Source organism: Lipotes vexillifer, unplaced genomic scaffold, assembly GCF_000442215.2.
Source record: "Lipotes vexillifer unplaced genomic scaffold, Lipotes_vexillifer_v1.1 scaffold604, whole genome shotgun sequence".
Taxonomy (NCBI): domain Eukaryota; kingdom Metazoa; phylum Chordata; class Mammalia; order Artiodactyla; family Lipotidae; genus Lipotes; species Lipotes vexillifer.
In genome coordinates this window covers 229,374-253,977 of record NW_006798979.1, presented here as the reverse complement: position 1 = coordinate 253,977, position 24,604 = coordinate 229,374, and positions in this window count along the sequence as shown.

Here is a 24,604-nt window from a genome sequence, read left to right as displayed (position 1 = left end):
GAGAGAGAAAACCCGTACACCACAACTAGAGAGAAGCCCATGCACCACAACGTAAAAGATCCCGCATGCCTCAACGAAGATTCGCGTGCTGCAACTAAGACCCGACACAACCAAAAAAAAAAGAAAGAAAGAAAGAACAAAGCAAACAAACAAACAAAAAGAACCAAAAAGAGATTACAGAGTAGACTGGACATAAGCAACACACTTCAGGTGTCACTGTCTCCCATCACCCCCAGATGGGACCATCTAGTTGCAGGAAAACAAGCCCGGGCTCCCACTGATTCTGCATTATGTTGAGTTGTATAATTATTTTATTATATATAACAATGTAATAATAATAGAAATAAAGTGCACAATAAATGCAATGCACTGGAATCAAAACCACCCCCCATCCCGGTCAAAATTGTCTTCCACGAAACCGGCCCCTTGTGCCAAAAAGGCTGGGGATCGGTGCATTAAGTGCTATGAAACTCCAAGGAAAAACATCATGAAATCTGTACTGAGAAGTCAGAAAAGACTTCAGAGAGGAAATGATATGTGAGTTGGTGATTTAAAGATAAGTGGGAGTTTTGGAAATGGAGAACGGTATAGGAGCATCCTAACATGGAGAACAATGTTTCAATAGAAAGTTGAAAAAAAAAAAGCATGAGGTGAGTAGTTTGATATATTTGAAGCAGAGAGAACTAAAGCAAGGAGCAAAAGAGAGTAATGGAGCTAAAATATTCAGCTTGGAAAAAGATGAGTCCAGTTTGCAAGTAACAGTTAAATGGCATGTTGAGTGCTTAGACACTATCTTAAAGACAATGGTGAATTGAAGGCTATTAATCTGGAGAGAGATAAGTCTTCAGAGTACAACCATGGAATAGGACAGCAAGAAACCTGCAAGGGCACAGGTGAGGTGGGTGTTTATCCACTCAAGAAAATCCCCAAAGGAAGAAAATCTCCACAGGAGGTCTCTAAATGTTTTAATACCAGGGCATACACAGTTCATAGAGCTATTCTCTGAGGAAAGAGAAAGTGGAGTACAAGTTACAAATCCTAGAGTTTATTACTTTGGAGAGACACCTGAGACACAGTCTATATAAGAAGCTTCCTGATGTAGTAAAATGCCAACTCCCTGATCCACTGGTCAGGAAGAGTTCGTATGGAATTTTCCAAGGGCTCACAAAGCCATGTCCACTACAGACTAGGAGGAAAGATAGAAGGTTTATCTGAAGCACACTTGAGGGGTAAAAAAGGTTGCTGAGAAATGACTTTGGAAAGAAAACCAGAGCCAGTGATAAGTACTGCCTTCATTACCCACAGGAAGAGCTCTCTTTCTTAAAAAAAAAAAAAAAAAAAGTCTGGGAGGGGTCAATGGGCAAAGGAGAGACACATATATCAAGAACCAAGCTTGGAAAATAATATTCACAGGAAAAAGCATGGAAACAAAAATGGGCTTTGCAGACATAATACCTGAGACTGAACTCCAATCCATATAACTATATAACCTTGAGTATATTATGTAAATTGTCTTAGCTTCAGGTTCCTCATCTGCAATGTAGGGATTACGGTACATATGTAACAAAGCTATTGTGAAGATGAAGCAAGATAGAATACATGAAGCAGGTAGCACAGTAATAGATGCAGCACAGTCAGTCCACACACATTAATTCCTGTCATTTGTTCTCACCTCTACCAGGACCAACTATAAGACTGGAGGTATGTGTCTTGCTTGATAACTTTATACCAGCTCTTGGAAGTGAAGAACCTTGGGGCAGGACAGGAATAAAGACACAGACATAGAGAATGGACTGGAGGACACGGGGAGGGGGAAGGGTAAGCTGGGACGAAGTGAGAGAGTGGCATGGACATGTATACACTACCAAATGTAAAATAGATAGCTAGTGGGAAGCAGCCACATAGCACAGGGAGATCAGCTCAGTGCTTTGTGACCACCTAGAGGGGTGGGATAGGGAGGGCGGGAGGGAGACGCAAGAGGGAGGGGATATGGGGATATATGTATATGTATAGCTGATACATTTTGTTATACTGCAGAAACTAACACACCAGGGAAAAGCAATTATACTCCAATAAAGATGTTAAAAAATTTAATTTAATTTAATTTAAAAGTACAGGAAAAGGGACTGAAGCATTCAGTCCTTGAACACAAAGAAGACCACCAAAACGTGTCCTGGCTCTCTCCATTGCCCTTTTGGTGGCCTTTTAAAATCATTATTTTCTATATCTTTAGGAGAGAAATTTGTGGTTGCTTTCAGTGTAGGTGCTTTTCTGACAAGCATAGGGCTCATTTTAATATAGCGTCAAAGGACCAGCAATATACTGTAGACTTGAAAATAACCCTGGTTGTTTTATTAAAACAACACTGGTAATCGACAGCTGCAGTCATGTCTGATAGATTTTGACTGTCAGTTTCTCAACAGGAAGTTCAAACAAGTATACGAATTAATTTTAGTCAACAGGTATTGGAAATCTGCAGCATCACTGAAAAGCCACTAGAAAAACAAAATTCACTGTTATTATTTCCTGAGTTCCAGACAATATTACCAATAAGAGATGATTAATTCTCCACCTCTAATGCACCCCCACTGCACCCTGATTTCCCATCAGCTTATTAGCTCAGAACTCTAAAAATACGTTTATCACCTAAACTTTCAGAGTTTATCTAATATCCTCTAGATAAGAGTGTTCTCATCATTGTTAAGGGGGCTGAAAATGATGTAATGAAAATTGCTGATAAGAGTCAAGTGAGCTGGCCTCTTTGTTCATTTCTCTGTAGCCTGAAGCAAGTCATTTTCACCCTCCAGTGTCTCAATTTACTCATCTGTAAAACTGGGATGATGGTAGCCCTGGTAACACTCAGTATTCTTGAGAACATACTTTTTAAAAGTTATTGAAAATTATAATGCACAATGCAAAAATCTTCTGGAATTACTAGTATTGGAAATGGTGCAATTTATGTTGAATTTTAAACTGTTAGTTTATCAAAGACTTGTTTTCAGCACTGGGTTTACTAATGCCTGACTCCCTCTAAAAATAACCAGTAATTTCAGTAAACTGTAAAAGGGGAACTTTTGCACAGCTTCCTGTCAGTAAAGACCATTTATGTGCTTGAAAGAAATGCCATTTCGAAAGGACAAATATAAACCCTAAAATTCTCTGTAACCAACCATGCTCAGCAAAGAGAAAACTCCCTTAGAAACTTAACATGTCAACAAGATATCCTGGGACAAAAAGACCTTTATTCCAACAGGTGAGGATGAAGAGAGCTCGTAAGTCTCACAGTAATTTTTAACTTTCTAAAGCAAGTTACCACCACCTTCTAATTTACAGCAAATACTATCCATATGGTGATGATGCACAAAACTGTATCTCTAACCAAGGTGACCCTGTTGAGATCAAGCTCCATTCATTCAACAGCTGACTGGACATTCTATGTTCATCATATCCATGACTAAACTTACCAGCTTCCACATCAAACCTAGTATTTCTCCTTTCTTCAAATGACTGTGACTGCTTTCCTTTGAACAAGCCCAAACCTCTCCAATCAAGTCAAGGCTATATTCCTGCTATGCAGGGGACTGACTTCCATTTAAACACAAAATGTCCATTTTCTTGCCACATACATGTGGTATCTAAAATATGACACAAATGAACTTATCTATGAAAGAGGAACAGACTCACAGACATAGAAAACAGACTTCTGGTTGCCAAGGGGGAGGAGGATGTGGGAGGGATGGAGTGGGAGTTTGGGGTTAGCAGATGCAAACTATTATATATAGAATAGATAAACAACAAGGTCCTACTGTATGGCACAGGGAACTATGTTCAATATCCTGTGATAAATCATAATAAAAAAAACCAAACATCCATCTTCCATACGTCCTGCGTATCTAGCTGTGTCTAATTCCAATTATACCTAAAGCAACCTTGGCCCACCATTTCCACATTCCACTAAGTAGTAGGTTGAGAAAGAATACAGAGTAGGGAAATGGGAATGAAGCCAGCAATACTTTTGACAAAATAGTGGAAATAACTACCACAGAGCAGAATAAAGAAAAAAAAAAAAATGAAAAGAATTGAAGACCGTCTCAGAGACCTTTGGAACAACATTAAAGGCACAAATATTCGAATTATAGGGGTCCCAGAAGAAGAAGAGAAAAAGAAAGGGACTGAGAAAATATTTGAAGAGATTATAGTTGAAAACTTCCCTAATATGGGAAAGGAAATAGTTAATCAAGTCCAGGAAGCACAGAGAGTCCCATACAGGATAAATCCAAGAAGAAATACGCCAAGACACATATTAATCAAACTGTCAAAAACTAAATACGAAGAAAGCATATTAAAAGCAGCAAGGGAAAAACAACAAATAACACACAAGGGAATCCCCATAAGGTTAACAGCTGAACTTTCAGCAGAAACTCCGCAAGCCAGAAAGGAGTAGCAGGACATATTTAAAGTGATGAAAGGGAAAAACCTATAACCAAGATTTCTCTACCCAGCAAGGATCTCATTCAGATTCGATGGAGAAATTAAAACCTTTACAGACAAGCAAAAGATAAGAGAATTCAGCACCACCAAACCAGCTTTACAATAAATGCTAAAGGAACTTCTCTAGTCAGGAAACACAAGAGAAGGAAAAGACCTACAATAACAAACCCAAAACAATTAAGAAAATGGTAATAGGAACATACATATCGATAATTACCTTAAATGTAAATGGATTAAATGCTCCAACCAAAAGACATAGACTGGCTGAATGGATACAAAAACAAGACCCATATATATGCTGTCTACAAGAGACCCACTTCAGACCTAGGGACACATACAGACTGAAAGGGAGGGGATGGAAAAAGATATTCCATGCAAATGGAAATCAAAAGAAAGCTGGAATAATAATTCTCATATCAGACAAAATAGATTTTAAAATAAAGACTATTAAAAGAGACAAGGAAGAACACTACATAATGATCAAGAGGTCAATCCAAGAAGAAGATATAACAATTGTAAATATTTATGCACCTAACATAGGAGCACCTCAATACATAAGGGAAATGCTAACAGCCATAAAAGGGGAAATCAACAGTAACACAATAATAGTAGAGAACTTTTACACCCGACTTTCACCAACGGACAGATAACCAAAATGAAGATAGATAAGGAAACACAAGCTTTAAATGACACATTAAACAAGCAAGATTTAATTGATATTTGTAGGACATTCCATCCAAAAACAACAGAATACACTTTCTTCTTAAGTGCTCATGGAACATTCTCCAGGACAGGTAATATCTTGGGTCACAAATTAAGCTTGGTAAATTTAATTAAATTGAAGTCGTATCAAGTATCTTTTCTGACCACAACACTATGAGACTAGATATCAATTACAGGAAAAAATCTGTAAAAAATACAAACAAGTGGACGCTAAACAATACTCTACTAAATAACCAAGAGACCACTGAAGAAATCAAAGAGGAAATAAAAAAATGCCTAGAAACAAATGATAATGAAAACACGACAACCCAAAACCTATGGGATGCAGCAAAAGCAGTTATAAGAGGGAAGTTTGCAGCAATGCAAAACTACCTCAAGAAACAAGAAAAATCTCAAATAAACAACTTAACCTTCCACCTAAAGCAATCAGAGACGGAAGAACAAAAAAACCCCAAACTTAGCAGAAGGAAAGAGCTCATAAAGATCAGATCAGAAATAAATGAAAAAGAAATGAAGGAAACAATAGCAAAGATCAATAAAACTAAAAGCTGGCTCTTTAAGAAAATAAACAAAATTGATAAACCATTAGCCAGAATCATCAAGAAAAAAAGGGAGAAAACGCAAATCAATAGCATTAGAAATGAAAAAGGAGAAGTAACAACTGACACTGCAGAAATACAAAGCATCATGAGAGACTACTACAAGCAACTATATGCCAATAAAATGGGCAAACTGGAAGAAATGGACAAATTGTTAGCAAAGTACAACCTTCCAAGACTGAACCAGGAAAAAATAGAAAATATAAACAGATCAATCACAAGCACTGAAATTGAAACTGTGATTAAAAATCTTCCAACAAACGAAAACCCAGGACCAGATGGCTTCACAGGCGAATTCTATCAAACATTTAGAGAAGAGCTAACACCTATCCTTCTCAAACTCTTCCAAAATATAGCAGAGGGAGGATCACTCCCCAACTCATTCTACGAGGCCACCATCACTCTGATACCAAAACCAGACGAAGATGCCTACAGGCCAATACAACTGATGAACACAGATGCAAATTCCTCAACAAAATACTAGCAAACAGACTCCAACAGCACATTAAAAGGATCATACACCATGATCAAGTGGGGTTTATCCCAGGAATGCAAGGCTTCTTCAATATATGCAAATCAATCAATGTGATGCACCACATTAACAAACTGAAGGAGAAAAACCATATGATAATCTCAATAGATGCAGAAAAAGCTTTTGACAAAATTCAACCCCCATTTATGACAAAAACCCTCCAGAAAGTAAGCACAGAGGGAACTTACCTCAATGTAATAAAGGCCATATATGACAAACCCACAGCCAACATCATTCTCAATGGTGAAAAACTGAAACCTTTTCCACTAAGATCAGGAACAAGACAAGGTTGCCCACTCTCACCACTATTATTCAACATGGGTTTGGAAGTTTTAGCCACAGCAATCAGAGAAGAAAAAGTTATAAAAGGAAACCCAAATCAGAAAAGAAGAAGTAAAACTGTCACTGTTTGCAGATGATATGATACTATACATACAGAATCCTAAAGATGGTACCAGAAAACTACTAGAGCTAATTAATGATTTTGGTAAAGTAGCAGGATACAAAATTAATGCACAGAAATCTCTTGCATTCCTATACACTAATGATGAAAAATCTGAAAGAGAAATTGAGGAAACAGTCCCTTTTAACACTGCAACAAAAAGAATAAAACATCTAGGAATAAACCTACCTAAGGAGACAAAAGACCTGTATGCAGAAAACTATAAGACACTGATGAATGAAATTAAAGACGATAAAAACAGATGGAGAGATATACTAAGTTCTTGGACTGGAAGAATCAACACTGTGCAAATGACTATACTACCCAAAGCAATCTACAGATTCAGTGCAATCCCTATCAAACCACCAATGGCATTTTTCACAGAACTAGAACAAAAATTTTTACAGTTTGTGTGGTTTCCATATGTATGTTTCACAAAAGACCCCGAATAGCCAAAGCAATCTTGAGAAAAAAAACGGAGCTGGAGGAATCAGGCTCCTGGACTTCAGACTATACTACAAAGCTACAGTAATCAAGACAGTCTGGTGCTGGCACAAAAACAGAAACAGAGATCAATGCAACAGGATAGAAAGCCCAGAGATAAACCCACGCACATATGGTCACCTTAGTTTTGATACAGGAGGCAAGAATATACAATGGAGAAAAGACAGCCTCTTCAATAAGTGGTGCTGGGAAAACTGGACAGCTACATATAAAAGAATGAAATTAAAACACTCCTTAACACTAGACACAAAATTAAACTCAAAATGGATTAAAGACCTAAATGTAAGGCCAGACACTATAAAACTCCTGGAAGAAAACATAGAACACTCTATGACATAAATCACAGCAAGACCTTTTTTGACCCACCTCCTAGAGAAATGGAAATAAAAACAAAAATAAACGAATTATACCTAATGAAACTTCAAAGCATTTGCACAGCAAAGGAAACCATCAACAAGACCAAAAGACAACCCTCAGAATGGGAGAAACTATTTTCAAATGAAGCAACTGACAAAGGATTAATCTCCAAAGTATACAAGCAGCTCATGCAGCTCAGTATCAATAAAACAAACAACCCAAGCCAAAAATGGGCAGAAGACCTAAATAGACATTTCTCCAAAGAAGATATACAGATTGTCAACACATGAAAGGATGCTCAACATCACTAATCATTAGAGAAATGCAAATCAAAACTACAATGAGGTATCACCTCACACGAGTCAGAATGGCCATCAGCAAAATATCTACAAACAATAAATGCTGGAGAGGGTGTGGAGAAGAGGGAACCCTCCTGCACTGTTGGTGGGAATGTGAATAGGTACAGCCACTATGGAGAACAGTATGGAGGTTCCTTAAAAAACTACAAATAGAACTACCACGTGACCCAGCAATCCCACTACTGGGCATATACCCTGAGAAAACCATAATTCAAAAAGAGTCATGTACCACAATGTTCACTGCAGCTCTATTTACAATAGCCAGAACATGGAAGCAACCTAAGTGTCCATCAACAGATGAATGGATATAGAAGATGTGGCACATCTATACAATGGAATATTATTCAGCCAGAAAAAGAAACGTTACTGATCTATTTGTAGTGAGGTGGATGGACCTAGAGTCTGTCATACAGAGTGGAGTAAGTCAGAAAGAGAAAAACAAAAACTGTATGCTAACACATATATATGGAATCTAAAAAAAAAAAGGTTCTGAAGAACCTAGGGGCAGGACAGGAATAAAGACGCAGATGCAGAGAATGGACTTGAGGACACAGGGAGGGGGAAAGGTAAGCTGGGACGAAGTGAGAGAGTGGCATGGACATATATACACTACCAAATGTAAAATAGAGAGCTAGTGGGAAGCAGCCGCTTAGCACAGGGAGATGAGCTGGGTGTTTTGTGACCACCTAGAGGGGTGGGATAGGGACGGTGGGAGGGAGACACAAGAGGGAGGGGATGTGGGGATATATGTATACGTAGAGCTGATTCACTTTGTTATACAGGAGAAACTAACACAACAATGTAAAGCAATTATACTCCAATAAAGATACTAAAAAAATAAAAGGTGTGAAGAGTGACAAAAATATAATGTATATTGTGAAGTTTTATTAGTTCATCTTTTCACCATATATTCTACAATCATGCCTCCATCTGTACCCATCTCCTCCTTCTTTCCTCCTGTTACAATGAAGCATCATTTATTTAGTGGAAATTTTACATTTGCCAATGTCTCATGTAAATCCACAAAATCTTCAGTGTCTGATGCATTTTCCTCTGTTCATGGTTTTAAAAGCTGATTGTTTTTATTTACAAGTATTGGTGCAATGAGGTTTTTCTGCTTCTATTTTTAGGTAAATTTTACATACAGTAAGTCCTCAGTTAAAAATAGACTCATTTTTATTAAGGTATAATGCAAATACATTAAAATATATCTTTTTAAGTATATAGTTCTGCAAATGCATACAGTTGTGTAACCCCCACTACAATCAGAATATGGTACATTTCCATCACCCTAAGAAGTTCCTATGTCCAGTATCGTCACGTCCTCCCATAAACCCCAGCTCTGAGCAACCACTGGTCTGTTTTCTGTGTCTGGAGTTTTGCCTTTTCCAGAATGTCAAATAAATGGAATAATACAATATGCAGCCCCTTGAATCTGGTTTCCTTTACTTAGCAGAATGTTTTAAGATTTATTCATGTTGTTGTGTGTATCACTAGTTCACCTCTTCTATTTGCTGAGTAGTATTCCACTTGTATGGATTTATTACATTGTGTTTATTCACCAACTGTGGTAGACAAATGACTCCCTAAAAATGTCTATGTTCTAATCCCTGGAAACCATGAATTATGTTACCTTATGTGGCAAGAAGGACTTTGCTGATGCAATTAAGTTACAGACCTTGAGACGGGAAGGTAATCCTAGGCCAAATATAACACATAAATCAGAGAGATGGCAGTGTCAGAAGATCTGCTGCCCTGTTCCTAATCCTAAAATGGAAGAATCTACATGCAAGAACCAGAGAGGAGCCTCTAAGAGCTAAATGTGACCCCTAGTTGACCATCAGCAAGACAAAAAAACCTCAGCCTTACACCACATGAAACTGGGTTCTGCCAACCCCTGAGTAAGTAAGGAAAAAGATTTTTCCTTAGAGCCTCCAGAAAGGACTGCGGCCCTACCACACTTCGATTTTAGCCTGTGAGACAGCAATAGTTTTCTGTCCACCTGAAATGTAAGACAATAAATTTGTGTTGTTTTAAGCCATTAAAATTGTGGCAATTTGTTGCACCAGCAATAGAAAACTAATAAACCGACTGGAGAACATGTGGGTTGTTTCCTTTTTTTTTTTTTGTTAATTACAAAAACAGCCAGTATAAACCACAGAGTACAAGTTTTTATGTGAACTTAAGCTTTCATTTCTCTTGAGTGGAATTTCTGGGTCCTTTGATAAGTGTATAGTTAATTTATTAGAAACTGCAGAACTGTTCTCCAAAGTGACTGCATCATTTTGCATTTTCTGAATTAACGCATGGGAATCCCAATTGTTCTAAGTCCTCACTTGGTGTTGACAGAGATTTTTGCATCTTCTGTCTGTTAAGTACTTGGCAGTATCTCATCACAGTTTTTAATTTGCCTCCTTAATGTTAATGATTTTGACTTAATTCAGCAACTGGTATCTGTTTAAATCTTTTGCCAAACTTTAATTGGGCTATGTATTTTGAGTGTTCTTCATATAATCTGGTGTATTATTTTCCTAGTACTGTGTACATTGCCACTAACTTGGTGACTTAAAACAACAACCATTTATTATCACACAGTTTCTGTGTGACTAAAGTCTGGCTATGGCATAATTGGATTCTCCGCTCAGAGTCTTACGAGGCTAATTCAAAGTGTCAGCAGGCTGCATTCCCACCAGGTCTCACATGGAGCTCAGGATACAGTTCCAAGCTCATCCAGATTGTTGGCAGAATTCAGTTCCTTTTGGTTGTAGGTAGGGCATGGGGTCTTTATTTTCTTGCCAGGAGTTGCTCTCAACACCTAGAGGCCACTCTCAGGTCCTAACCAAGTACCCTCTCTAACAACATGGCTGCTTATTTCAGCATCTCTCCCTAGTCTCTGTGATAGGTTCTTAGCACTGAAGTGACTGTCACATCACATTTCCCATATAATGTCATCTAATCAAGGGAGTGAGTATCCCATCACATTCAGAGGCTCTGCCCATTCTCAAGAGGAGGGAGATTGTACAGGGTTTATGTGCCAAGGGCCAAAAACCCTGGGAACCATCTTAGAATTCAGCCTACCACATCTAGCTACAAGTCCATTGTTGGACTATGTGTTTTACAAAGTTTTCTTGCAGTCTTTCACTTTTCATTTGTTCTTTCCTTCTTTCTTTCTTTCTTTTTCTTTCTTTCTTCCTTTCTTTCTCTTCTTTCTTTTATATTTACTGAACAAAACATTCTTTAAATTCCATATTACTTTACAATTTTCAAAAATTTCACACATTATTTCACATAATCTCATAATAACCCTTTTATTTTTCCTCTACCCTTATATTGCCCCTCCCCACCTTCCCTCTTCACACTGGTAACCACTCTCTTGTTCTCTATATCCGTGAGTCTGCTTCTTTTTGTTTTATTCACTAGTTTGCTGTATTTTTAAGATTCCACATATATCATACAGTATTTGTTTTTCTCTGAGTTATTTCATTTAGTATAATGCCCTCCAAGTCCATCCTTGTTGCTGCAAATGGCAAAATTTCATTCTTTTTTGGGGTTGAGTAGTATTCCACTGTGCATGTATATCACATCTTCTTTAACCATTCATCTGTTGATGGACACTTAGGTTGCTTCCATACCTTGACTATTATAAACAGTGCCACACTGAATGTTGGGGTGTCTGTATCCTTTTGGATTTTAGTTTTCTCCAGATACATGCCCAGGAGTGGGATTGCTGGATTGTATGATAGTTCTATTTTTAGTTTTCTAAGGAACCTCCATACTGTTCTCCACAGTGGCTGCACTAATATACATTCCCACCAAAAATGTACAAGGATTCCCTTTTCTCCACATCCTTGCCAACATTTGTTATTTGTGATCTTTTTGATGATAGCCATTCTGACAGGTGTGAGGTGATATCTAATTGTGGTTTTGATTTGCATTTCCCTGATGATTAGGGATGTTGAGCATCTATTCATGTGCCTGTTGGCCATAAAATACAGAAGTGTTTAACTTTGAAAAAGTCCAATTTTCCTTTTGTGTGTGTGTGTGTGTGTCATGTTTTTAGTGTAGTATATAAGAAATCTTTGCTTAATGCATGGCCACAAAGATTTTCTCCTATGTTTTTTTCTAGAAGATTTATAGTTTTAGCTTTTATATTTGAATTTTTGATCTATTTTGGATTGATTTTTGCATACGGTATATGAGTATGGCTCAGTTTTTTCTTTCTTTTTTGCATATGGATATGTAATTATTTAGTGCCATTTGTTGGAAACGCCATTTTTCTCTATTGAGTTGCCTTTGCACCCTTGTCAAATATCAATTTTTTTCATATTTGTATGGGTCTATTTCTGGACTCTGCATTCTATACCATTGAGTTACACGTCTGTCATCTTGCCAGTGTTTGGGTTATTGCAGCTTTATATCAAGTTTTAAAATCAGATAGAGTGAGGCCTCTGAATTTGTTCAAAAATATTTTGATTGGTTATATTTTTATTATATTATACTTATATTTATAAGACGAAGTGTATTTCCTCTGCCAGATGAAATTTAGAATCAAGTTGTTAGGTTCAATAACAAAAAAATCTTCCTGGGATTTTGACTGAGACAGTGTTGAATCTATAGATAAATTGGGGGAGAAATGACATATTAACAATAGTCAGCCTTCCCATCTATGAACATTATATAGCTAACCATTTATTTAAGTATTTTTAATATCTTTTTTCCTCAGGGTTTTGTAGTTATCAGCATACAGCATCTGCACATATTTTTTTAAATTTATACCCAAGTATTTCATGTTTATTAGTACTGTAGTAAATGGTACTTTAAAAATGCAGTTTCTGATTTATAATTACTAATATAGAGAAATATTATTGATATTTATATATAAACTTCATATCTTACAAATTTCCATTTATTAGTTCTAGTAGATCTTTGAGTATTCTTTGGGATTTTTATAGATAATCATATTTATGGAATAACTAAATTTTATTGTTCTATTTAATCTCCACTGCTTTATCTTTCATACATCCTTTAATTTCTTTAGTTGTTGCCTTTGAGATTATGACATGTCATCGTTTACAAAAATTCCATCAATTACAGAAATTCCAATTAATATTATACCACTTCACATAATTATAAGAACTTACAACTGAATGATTCCCTCTTGTCTTTTGTGCTATTTTTATCACATATTTTTCTTTTGAATATGCTGTAAACCCAAAATACTTTCCTATTATTCTTACTTTGGAGACAATTACCTTCTAAAGCAAATACAAACAAGAAAAAAGTGTTTAATATCTCCTTTCATTTTAACCATTTCTAGAGACCTTCGTTTCTTTTCCTACACCCAGGTTCCTGTGTATTATCATGTTCTTCTGCTTGAAGAATCTGTTAACAATTTTTTCTAGTGTAGCTCTGTCAACCAAGAATTATATCTTTTTTTGAAAGTCTTTATTTATTCTTCATTGTTGCAATATATTTTCAGTGGATGTAAAATTGAGTGTTGGCTTTTCCTTCTCTCCATGCTTTGAAGATATCCACTGTCTTCTGGCTTGCATAACTTCTGATGAGGTTATATTTCTACCTTTGTTCTTTTGTGTATCATGTGCTTTTTTTTTTTTTTTTTTGCTAAGCTGCCCCAAAAGTAGCCTTTTTTTTTGCTATTGCTTCTTGTCTTCAGTTTTCAGCAGTTTGAATATGGTGTGTGTGTGTGTGTGTGTGTGTGTGTGTGTGTGTGTGTGTGTTGATTTTATCACACTTGATGCTGTCTGAGCTCTCCAGAACTGTGGGGTTTTTGCTCTTTTGTATTTTGGAAAATTATCAGTCATTACTTATTTAAGTAATTCATATTCTTCATTATCTCTCTTTCCTCCTTCTGGAATTCAAATTACACATGTGTTTTGATGTTATCCCACCGTGCTTAGATGCTTCGTTTATTTTTATTTTTCCACTATCAGTTCTCATTGTGTTGAAGTTTGGATAATTTCTACTGACCTATTCACCTATTCCTTAAGTTTGTTGGGTCTACTGCTGATTTAGTCAATGGCATGCTTCATTTCTGTTACTGTATTTTAATTTTAGCTTTCAATTTGATCTTTTTAAATAGTTTTGACCTCCTTGCTGAGATTCCCATATGTTCGTGCATGCTTTCCACTTTTCCCACAAGATTCTTTAACATATTAATTGTAGTAATTTTTAATTCCCTGTCTCACAGTTCTAATATCTGGTTCTTATCTCAGTCTGGTTCTGTTGACTATTTTGCCTCTTGACAGTGGGTTTGTTCGTTTGTTTCCTGACTTTCTGTGTGTGATAGATATATGTTGTTGGAAAGCCAGACATATGTAAAGGATAGTAGAGACTAAGGTAAATAGCATTTATGCCTGAACACATGAACACCACTTGTTCTGCTTGGCTATTAGCAAGAGAGTTTGTGTCTTCCAGGCCTGTACTACAAGCTATGTTCCTTTGGTCTCCTGCCCTACCACCAATATTTTCCATGATTTCCTGGTAAAGATCCATGAAGAAGAACCTGTGGGTGGCTGCAGACTCCCTTTGTGTCTGAGACCTCAGGAGCCTCACATTACTCCACACTCACACTTTAACAATTCATTAAAACGTCTTAGCTGAATTTTTCTTTGCCACTTAAATGGGGGTCCTGTCTTCCTCTCCATCTCTTCTTGGATATGCCTGCCTTTCCTTAGATTTCAGGCTAGTTGCTTGCTCTGCAACTTCACCTTTTTGAACTTGATAACAATTATGATTTCTTCATATGCCCTGGCTTTTTCTTGTTGTTATGGTGGGGGCAATAATCTTTCCAACATTCCATATGCTAACTGGAAGCCAGAAGTCCACTATTTTCTTAACACAGTGAAAAGTGTGTATTTGTATATGTACTAATCAAACCAATCTAGAGAAATCAATGAGAACTTTAGTTGTAACAAACTGTTTCTTAAATGTTTCCAAAAATTGTAATGTGTCTATGGCAATTTTAAAAATGAACAGAAGAATCAAAAATCCATTTTTGCTATTAAAGACCTTAAAATATACTGGGAGAAATTAGAATGATAAGGAGAAAAGTACATAAGCCAGTGTCAAATGCTTTCTGCTATTCCCCTCTATCACCTTTAAACAATAATAATAAAGTAAGTTTTCTGCTATTAAAAACTATGCCTTGGATCTTGACCTCATGGACACCCAGGCAGCCATCTCTGAGGGACAATAGGAGTTCATAGGGAACACAGAACCACCTGACTACAGGTGTCCTGTCTTAATAAATTACTATAAAAACTGACTATACAAAATGTTAACGAGCAAATTAAGAAATTTAAAATTAAATCTGGCTCCAAAAAAATTGCTAAAAATAATGCTGTTTGGTTCTCTCTGGTCTTCTTTGATGGCATTTGAATATATTTTCAGCAAGTAATTGCTACTTTTCTTTGATCATGTGAAGGTAAGAAAGAAAATACGAAAAAGGTGGTGTGAGTAGATAAGAACGAGGCAAGTGTGTGAGATCATAAGAGCCCAAAGGATAGCTTACATTCAAATGCATATGGAAATAAAGAGCTTTAAAATTCTCTGCAAAACCATGCTTAATCTTGGGTTATAAAAAATGGTATGAGGACAAACTTGGCTTTTGAAGCAGAGAACAGAGGAGAATAGAATCAACCAGATGTTCAGATAAACTGCTGAGGCCCCACAGCAGTTTTACTTAATGCCACCCTATCATCCATTTTAGTACAATTTAAGATTGAGAGCACAGTCAGACTGACAAATACATTTGCTAAAGACCTTCTCCATTATAATTCCATTAATATCTTTGGGCCCAGAGCCAGACAGAAACATCTGGTAGGGGCTATGTTTTTGCAGAGATAAACTTGCAGATGTTCAAAATTATTTTTAAGAAAATTTATGATAACCAAAATGAAAAAAAGTGGTAAAAATGAGATCAGAAATGATATGATACAGATGTTACCTTGGAAAATGTTTTTATATATTTTAATACAATAAAATCAGTATGTTCACATGGTAAAAAAAATCCACATAGAAGGATTAAAGAATATTTTAAACAGTTCACCTAATTCCTTGCACTCCCAGTCTCATTCTTCATTTAAATTCTCTTTTAACTGTTGGTATATTTTAATAAAGTTGGTAGTTCTCACAATTCTAAAGTATATACTCAAAGGTCCATTTCTGTAGCTCTACATTTTGTTTAAATATTAGCCCCCTATGTAAAAGAGGAAAATATCATTTTATTTAATATTGTTCCTCCTCTATTCAATCTTATTATTTATGTAATTAATTTAAATCATTATTAAGATTTAATTATTTCACAGTTAAAAATAACATACTTAAAACTACATTTCTTCATCCATTAGATCATTAGCTATTAAGATTGTCTTCATCCATTAGATCATGAGCTATTAGATCAAGACCCTGATGTCTTAATGGTAAAACTCTATTGTATACTTAAGGAAGAAATAATACCAAATACTTAAGGAAGAAAATATTCAAAGAAATATATAAAAAGCATTCAGCCTGGTAAGTAAATTTAGCAAGGTCAAAGGATAAAAGGAAAAAACAATTTAAGTATTGTATTTCTATATTCAAGAATCAATTGGAGAATGAATTTTTAAAAATTTACAACAGCATCAAAAAGACACAAATTCTTTGGAATAAATTTAAGAGAAGACATGCAAAACCTCTAATGAAAACTATAAAATATTGCTAAAAGAAACAAATCTCCTTCAGCAAAGCACTGACACCAGACAAAGTAATATTTAAAAAGAAGAACAAATTTGGGGCTTCCCTGGTGGCACAGTGGTTAAGAGTCCACCTGCCAATGCGGGGGACACAGGTTCGAGCCCTGGTCTGGGAAGATCCCACATGCCCCAGAGCAACTAAGCCCATGCGCCACAACTACTGAGCCTGTGCTCTAGAGCCCATGGGCCACAACTACTGAAGCTCACGTGCTTAGAGCCCGTGCTCCACAACAAGCGGAGCCGCTGCAATGAGAAGCTCACGCAATACAACAAAGACCCAACTCAGGCAAAAATAAATAAATAAAAATTTTTTTTAAAAGAACAAATTTAAAGGACTCACTCTCTGATTTTAAAATTTATTATAAGGTTAGCGTCTCAAGACAAAATGATATGGGTAACGGGTAGAGAAATAGTTCAGTGGAACAGAATAGAATGCACAAGAGACCCATACCTATATGATTAAATGATTTTAGATAAAGTTGCTAGGGCAATTCCACTGGAAAATGAAAGCTTTTTTAAAAACTTCTACTGGAAAAACTTGATAAATGTATGGGGAAAACAATCTCAACTTCTCCCTAACACTATGCACGGCAATTAATTTGAGATGAATATAGATCTAGATGTAAAAGATAATACTGCAATACTTCTAGAAGAAAATGTAGGAGATGTTTTCCCAACTTGGGATGGATAAAGATTTATTAGACAGTACTCAAAAAGCTCTAAGTGGAAAATTAATAGTAAATTGGACACCATTAAAAATTAAAATTTCTCCATGCAACACAAGATTGTTATGATAATCAAATGTTATAATGGATATGGAAATAGTTTAAAGGATATAAACACTAAGTAAATTTATTTGCCTTCAATGAACTGTCTATATCCTTGTGTTTATAGTTATTCCATCAACAAACATTTATTAGTATCTACTATGTCCAAGCACTAAGCTGGGCTCTTGGAATAAAGAATTAAGCAGATCTCTGACCTCAAAAAATTTTCTATCTAGTAGTTTACACTGACATTTGAATGTGAGAAAGGCTGTCCTCGGGGGTAAATAAGGATAGTATAGTCATTAATTGAAGGTTACTTAAGTCTGACTTAACTCAGGGATTGACAGCCAAATGGAGTCCTAAAGCTAAGGAGAAATTAACCAGGTGAAGAAATAGGTATGGTGTTTGGGAGATGGAGGGCAGAGGGAGGTTGAAGTTGAAAAGAAATGTTCCAGGCAGGAAAAAAATAAAACAGGCCAAGTTCTGGGGAGAGGAAAAGATGGAGCATATCGTAGAGATGAAATGACCTTCAGGATGACTGAGTGCAGAGCACAAGAATGGTGAAAAGAGAGGTGAGAGATAAAGCTGGATACAAAAACAGGGACTTGGTTTTTGAAAATTATGTTTGGAAGATTAGATTTTTTTTCTGAGTACCATGGGAAGATAGTGAAGTGCTTTGTTTGCTTTTATTAGGGAATGACTGGATGCACTAGAAATGCTCTAGCATAGTGTGCTGGATAGATCGTGCGTTGGCAAAGTTTGGTGGATTCAAACTGGAGTTGAAGAAACCTGTAAGGAAACTGAAAAGTGAGGACAGTAGATAATCGTAAGCTGAATGAACAGCAGCAGGTGGTCTAGAGAGAAACGAGTAGAAAATGTTTGAAAGAGACTTGATAGAACTTGACTTCTAGATGTGGAGGGGTGAAGAGTTAGAGATTCTTCTATGAATCTGTGTGTTTCAAGTCAGAGAAACTGCCCTAGCTATGCTACAAGATGGTCAAAGAAGACAAGTAATAGAGAGGGTCCATGAGTTTGAGCAAGAAGGAAGTCTTTGATGGGATAGTGAGGTGATCTCCAGGGTTGCGATGGGGCAGAAGACGAATTTCAGTAGTTAGAAGAGTGGACAGGAGGAGACCAAGTCATATTAATTTCAAATAAGCTGTTTTATGTGAACTGAACTGTGACTAGAAGGAAAAAAGCTGCAGCTGAGGGAAGCAAAAGGTCAATGACAAAGGTTCTAGTTTTTCATTTTTTTAAGTTGAAAGAAATCTTAGTATTATGTTTAAATAAGTTGTGAGAAAGTCAGAAGAAAGGAGGAGAATAAAGTTACAAAGAGGAAGAGGGAAGAATCCACACAGTGATTTTCTGGTGAGTGTGCGCGCGCGCGCGTGTGCGCGTGTGCGCGTGCGCGCGCGTGTGTGTGCGCGCGTGTGTGTGCGCGCGTGTGTGTGTGCGTGTGTGTGTGATAAGAAATGAGGCTGCCTACTGAGAATCTTGAAAGAGATGTAGTGCATTAACAGTAGGAAATTTTGAAATAGGCGGTATAAAAAATTGGAAAGGCTAAGTAGAACCATATGTTTGCTGTGGGTCTTTGAGGCCCTAGTTCCTATCAGTGACCTTGCTTATATGTGGTATTAAACTACATGGCTACGTTTGTTGGTTCAACAATGTTCAGGAACATAAGCTGAGAAACAAAAAATTGGACCATTGCTTCATGTAAATCATTTTTCGAGTGAATGTGACAAGAATAAGGAGAAAAGTTGAGGCTATTAGCAAGGGTGACTGATGTGAAAGACCATGGCGCATAAGCTGGATACAGACAGAAACAAAAACTGAAGGAGGCTGAGAGATAAGGAACAAGCGTGGGAGTCTGCAGACCACAGAGCCTGATAAGTTCACAGACTCAGTTACTCAGTGAGAACCTTGGATGAGGCACTGGCAAAGGGAGGACATTCAAGTTAGAGAGTAGCAGAGGCTTAAACACAGGCTCTTAGAAGTCGAATATTTCCTAGGAGTGGCAAGTTCCAGGAGGGCGTGACTGAAGTGGAGTAAACATACAGAGCAAATGGAACCAGTAAGGTCAAAGTTTGAATGGCTAATCAGAGTGGGTATGGAAACGACTCATAATGACGGCTTAAGTGGGAATGGAGAGAAAGAGTCAAGTATGGCAAGATGACTAGAAGCAAAAAAGCAAGAGGAATGATGCACTGTGGTCGCTATAGGCAGACAAAACACCTATGCAATGGCATGGACACCCAGAAAGACACAGCAAGTTTCAGAATTGTGAGTGCTGCTGCCTTGGGCACAGGATGAAGGAGGGGAAGGGGAGTGGAGAGAATAAGGCTGCAGAGTCTCATATTCACATTTTATTACAAGGAACTTGTGAAGGTGTATTTATTTCCCAAGAGATAAACAGAACAACTTGTAGGTGTTTACAAATATACTTGTCTAACTTTTGTGGATTTAAGTGGCAGGTTATATGACAACAGGGAAGTCCAAGGGCACTGTCATTGTATCTGAATTGAAAAGGTCACAGAAAACTTTAAATAGTAGTCATTACTGTTTCCAAAATTTGCTCTCGGTCCCCAGAAACCTTCTAGGACTAGAAACTTGATGAGGAGGTGACTTTAAAATGAATAAAGATGTTTGCGGCAGGAAAAAAAAAATAAAAGAGCTCCCGGAGGAGAGAGACAGAGTTGGTCCATAATTAATATGAACATCAATCTTTTTGAAGTGTCAGAATGAAAGCCTATTCTTGCTGAAATAATTTTATTCACTTGTCTCTTAAAATAGCACAGGAGGCAAAAGAAAGGGGCATCAGCAAGGAAGAGTTTTGTGAAAACAATAGTGCCTGGTTTCTTTTCATATTTCCTTGGTTGGCAAGCTCCTAGAGGTTGGGGTCAGTTTATGGTAGATTCTGGGTCAGACTGCTCCCAGCCCCTACCCACCGGGAGAAGCACTTACCAGTTTAAGCAGTAGAGATATCCCCAGATACTGGTAAGTTACTTGGTTTATATGTATTACAATTTGTGCTATAAATGAAGTCATTCCAGAGGTATTTTAGCCTAAAGTATAATCTTTCCTCATCACGCATCCTAGAAACACTCCTGAAAAATGCTAAAAATATTTCATATTACACCAACATGACCTATGACATAATAAAGTGTTATAGTTCCCTTACTGAGGCATGAACTTTAAACATACCACTTCTTTCAGTCCTTACATCAGCCCTCTGTGGGTGACAAAAATCCCCACATAGAAGAGAGAAAAAGAGAGACTCAGAAAGGGTTAAAGGTCAAAGAATGTATTTTGGATATAAGTTGCTGTCCCTGTGACTGCTCCCCATATGACTTTTCTACCATGTCACAGTGCCTTCTGAGCTAAAGTCACTCTGGTCATTGGCACTTTCTTAGAAAAGGTTTGGAAAGGACATGCCAAATTATACCCAGTTGCTGTCACAGCAGTGACAGTGACAGTGGTTCCATCTCAGTGGCTCTACAGTGATCAGAGATCAAACCCAAGTCCTCAAGTGAGTACAACAGATCCATGTCATCCCTCACGTCCTTTTCTGGAAGCTCATCTCTGTCACGTAGTACACCAGAACAAAGCAGAGATTTCTGTCCTTCCCCAATGCTGGCAGGGGCTCGGTCTCTCAGAGAGCAGGCCAGTATGTCCTGGTGATGGTCTTAATTCATGCATTTATTCAGTCAATGTGCATTTACTAAGCACTATCTATGGACTATATGTTGGGCATTCAGAATACACAGGTCAATAAAACAGTGGTCCTGCCCTCAATGAGCTCACAGATCAGTGAGGGTGAAGCCATGAGGATAAATTACAAGGCAGCATGACGAGGGCAAAAATAACTTTATGCAAACTCCACAGAAGTGGGCAAAGGGAGAGACGCAAAGATGAGCATGTACACCATAGGATCCTGGATGCATACTATGGATCACACTGTCTTACATTTACTGCCTTCAAGGACATTTTGTTTGGCAAACAAAATGGGATATACCACTTTAGCTATATCCCAAACAGACAGACTCAGGGCCTTGAAGCTAATTAAGTTTTTTCAGCCATAAGTCAACCCAGGACCAAAGGAAAAATAAGCAAAAATTAAAGACTTACTTTCCAAAATGTCTAAGTGATAATTTTATAATAACATTGCTGGTTTCCAGACATCAGTCTTTTCTTTCCAGATTTCTGAAGATATCTTTATCTGAAGATACATTTTTGTCAATTGGGAGTTTGTGCTTTACTGTGGGCCACAGAAATCCTGGCAAATAGAAGTACAATAGTTTTGTTCCCATTTTTTTCTTCACCAAAATACAAAGTCTCCTAGCAAGCTATGGTTAGTATGGGTTCAGAGGGTGAACAAAATCTGTGACTCTATTTGTTTTATCCTTTTAGTCTGTGTTAGGAGAGATGCTGCTGTTCCATAGCTGCTGCACTATTAAGAGAGCTGAGCTGAGATTTCTCCTAGGGAGAAAGAAGAGAAAAAGGGACAGGCACCAGCTCAGCCTGCCTTCCTTTTTTTTTTTTTCCGGTACGCGGGCCTCTCACTGTTGTGGCCTCTCCTGTTGCGGAGCACAGGCTCCGGACGCGCAGGCTCAGCGGCCATGGCTCACGGGCCCAGCCGCTCCGCGGCATGTGGGATCTTCCCGGACCGGGGCACGAACCTGTGTCCCCTGCATTGGCAGGTGGACTCTCAACCACTGCGCCACCTGGGGAGCCCCCAGCCTGCCTTTCTTTTAAGGAGTTTTCCTAGAAGCCCCACCTAAATAACTTCTGCTTACATCTCAAATACCACTACTCCACTACAGTGGGTGTCTCGTGTTACATCTCAAAGACCAAACACCACTACTGTGTCACTATTCAATCTACAAGGGAGGCTGGAAATTTTATATTATATATATATATTCACTGGGTCTCCCTGGTCAGTCCTAAAGTATATGTTTTCCTCTGAGCATTCATTAGTTTTTCCATTGAGGCATTAGACCTCAGAAAACAGGATGTAAGTTGGTTGGCATTATATTTTGGTTACATTATATATATATATATATATATATAAATTTTATATATGTAATATTTTCAACATACATATATGTATGTATATATGTTTAAGATATTATATAAATATGTATTTTACTGGCTGTATTGTTGCTCCCCCCCATTAGGGTTCTGTCAGTAAGAAAGACAGGAAGAATTACTATTGAGGATGCAAATATTAGTGTCAGTCACAATCTTTAACATCATTTATTTTTAGGAAACAGGGTTGCCTTGGTGTTTTAGGAAAACATAAATCACTCTATGTTAATAAATTCTAATGCGGCAGGAAGAAAAACAAGTTAGTGTGTTCAGCTCCATTACTAGTAACACAGAAATATTTATAGCTCTAAAAACAAAGACCTGCAGACAGGAAGTTAAGGTATTGCTGATTCATTTGTACCAACTGATTCAATTTATACATTTGCATTCATTTTTTAATTCTAGCCATTGCTTAATAACTTTATGTGAATATGTTTAAGTGTTGGTTCATAAACTATGTCTTTATTTTAAGAGGAATGCAAAGTGTCAAAAGGAAAGGTCTTATGTTTTTCTGCTTTGATATTTTGAGCTTAGAGAAAGAAAATATAGCATGAAGCAAAATGCAATCTGATTTGAAGTTGGTATTCTTAGCCTAGCAATTCCAGCTAGCAAAGCAATTTACTGATTTGGAATAGTACCCTTCTTAAAAGACGAAGTTAGTGTCTGTGTATGTGTATGCATATATACGTCTCTATATACATAGTTAATATATGCATACTTACACATATGTGTATTTAACATCTCAAACACATATTTTCCTCTAAAACGGGGTTTACATATTTTAGGTTGTTTTATTTGTTTGTTTTACTGTTGCCAAAGAACAAAACCATTCCCTGTTACATTCGTTTTATTTTCTATATTCCACATATAAGTGAAAATATATGAGAGGAGGGGCAAAACAGACAAAAGGGATGAAGAGGTACAAACTACTAGGTATAGAATAAATAAGATACAAGGAGGTAATTTATAGCACAGAGAATACAACCATTATTTTATAATAACTTTAAATGGAGTATAATCTATAAAAATATCAAATTACTATGTTGTATACCTGAAACTAATATAATATTGTAAATCAATTATACTTCAATAAAAAGCAAACAAACAAACAAAACACTCTTTGGAGCAAATCCTCCCTTCCACCAGAAGAGACCTCTCAACGTTTCATTAGGGAAAAACTCAAAATACTTCCCTTCATTGCAAGGGGTAGGTTAGTTGATCAACTTATTTCAGTTGAAAATGGTTGACCAATTTATTCAATTCCGTATTATCTTTTTAATATCTTGGCAGTCCTAGTACTTGAATTTACTAACTTCTGAGTCACTATTATATTCTGGACAAATATTACTGAACATATTAAAATATATTAGTAAATCAAATGGTCTTTTTAGTTGAATGACTATTTTATCACATGATAAAACATTTATTTGTATATATTAGGAACCAGGACCTGTGCCAGACCCTAGCAATGTAGACTGGGCCTCATACTCCTGTGTCTTCAATATTGTAAACAGTGGACAGGCAATTACAATACTATGCAACAAGTTCCATGACAGAAATATGTGATCTCAAAACTGTTTTTCTGAAATATAAGTTGAGTAGAGAAGGCTGGGAGGAAATATTTAGCCATTACCAAATCCAATATCTTTATTTTATACTGGTGAATAAATACACAAATGCACTTCCATTTTTTTGTGAGAATGCAATATCTCATATTTACTCAAGTGGGTAACAATAATTATTTTTCACAAACAAAGCACCCTTTGGTGTGCCTTACTAAAATACTTATGTGAGTTATACTCTTTTTTTAAAAGGTTTTGGATTCTTATTAGTTCTTGGAAATTTTTTTAACAAAAGAATTTTTCAAAAAATTTTTGTTGGAGTATGGTTGATTTACAATGTTGCATTAGTTGTGTTAGTTTCAGGTGTACAGCAAAGTGAATCAGTTATATATATATATATATATATATATATATATATATATATATA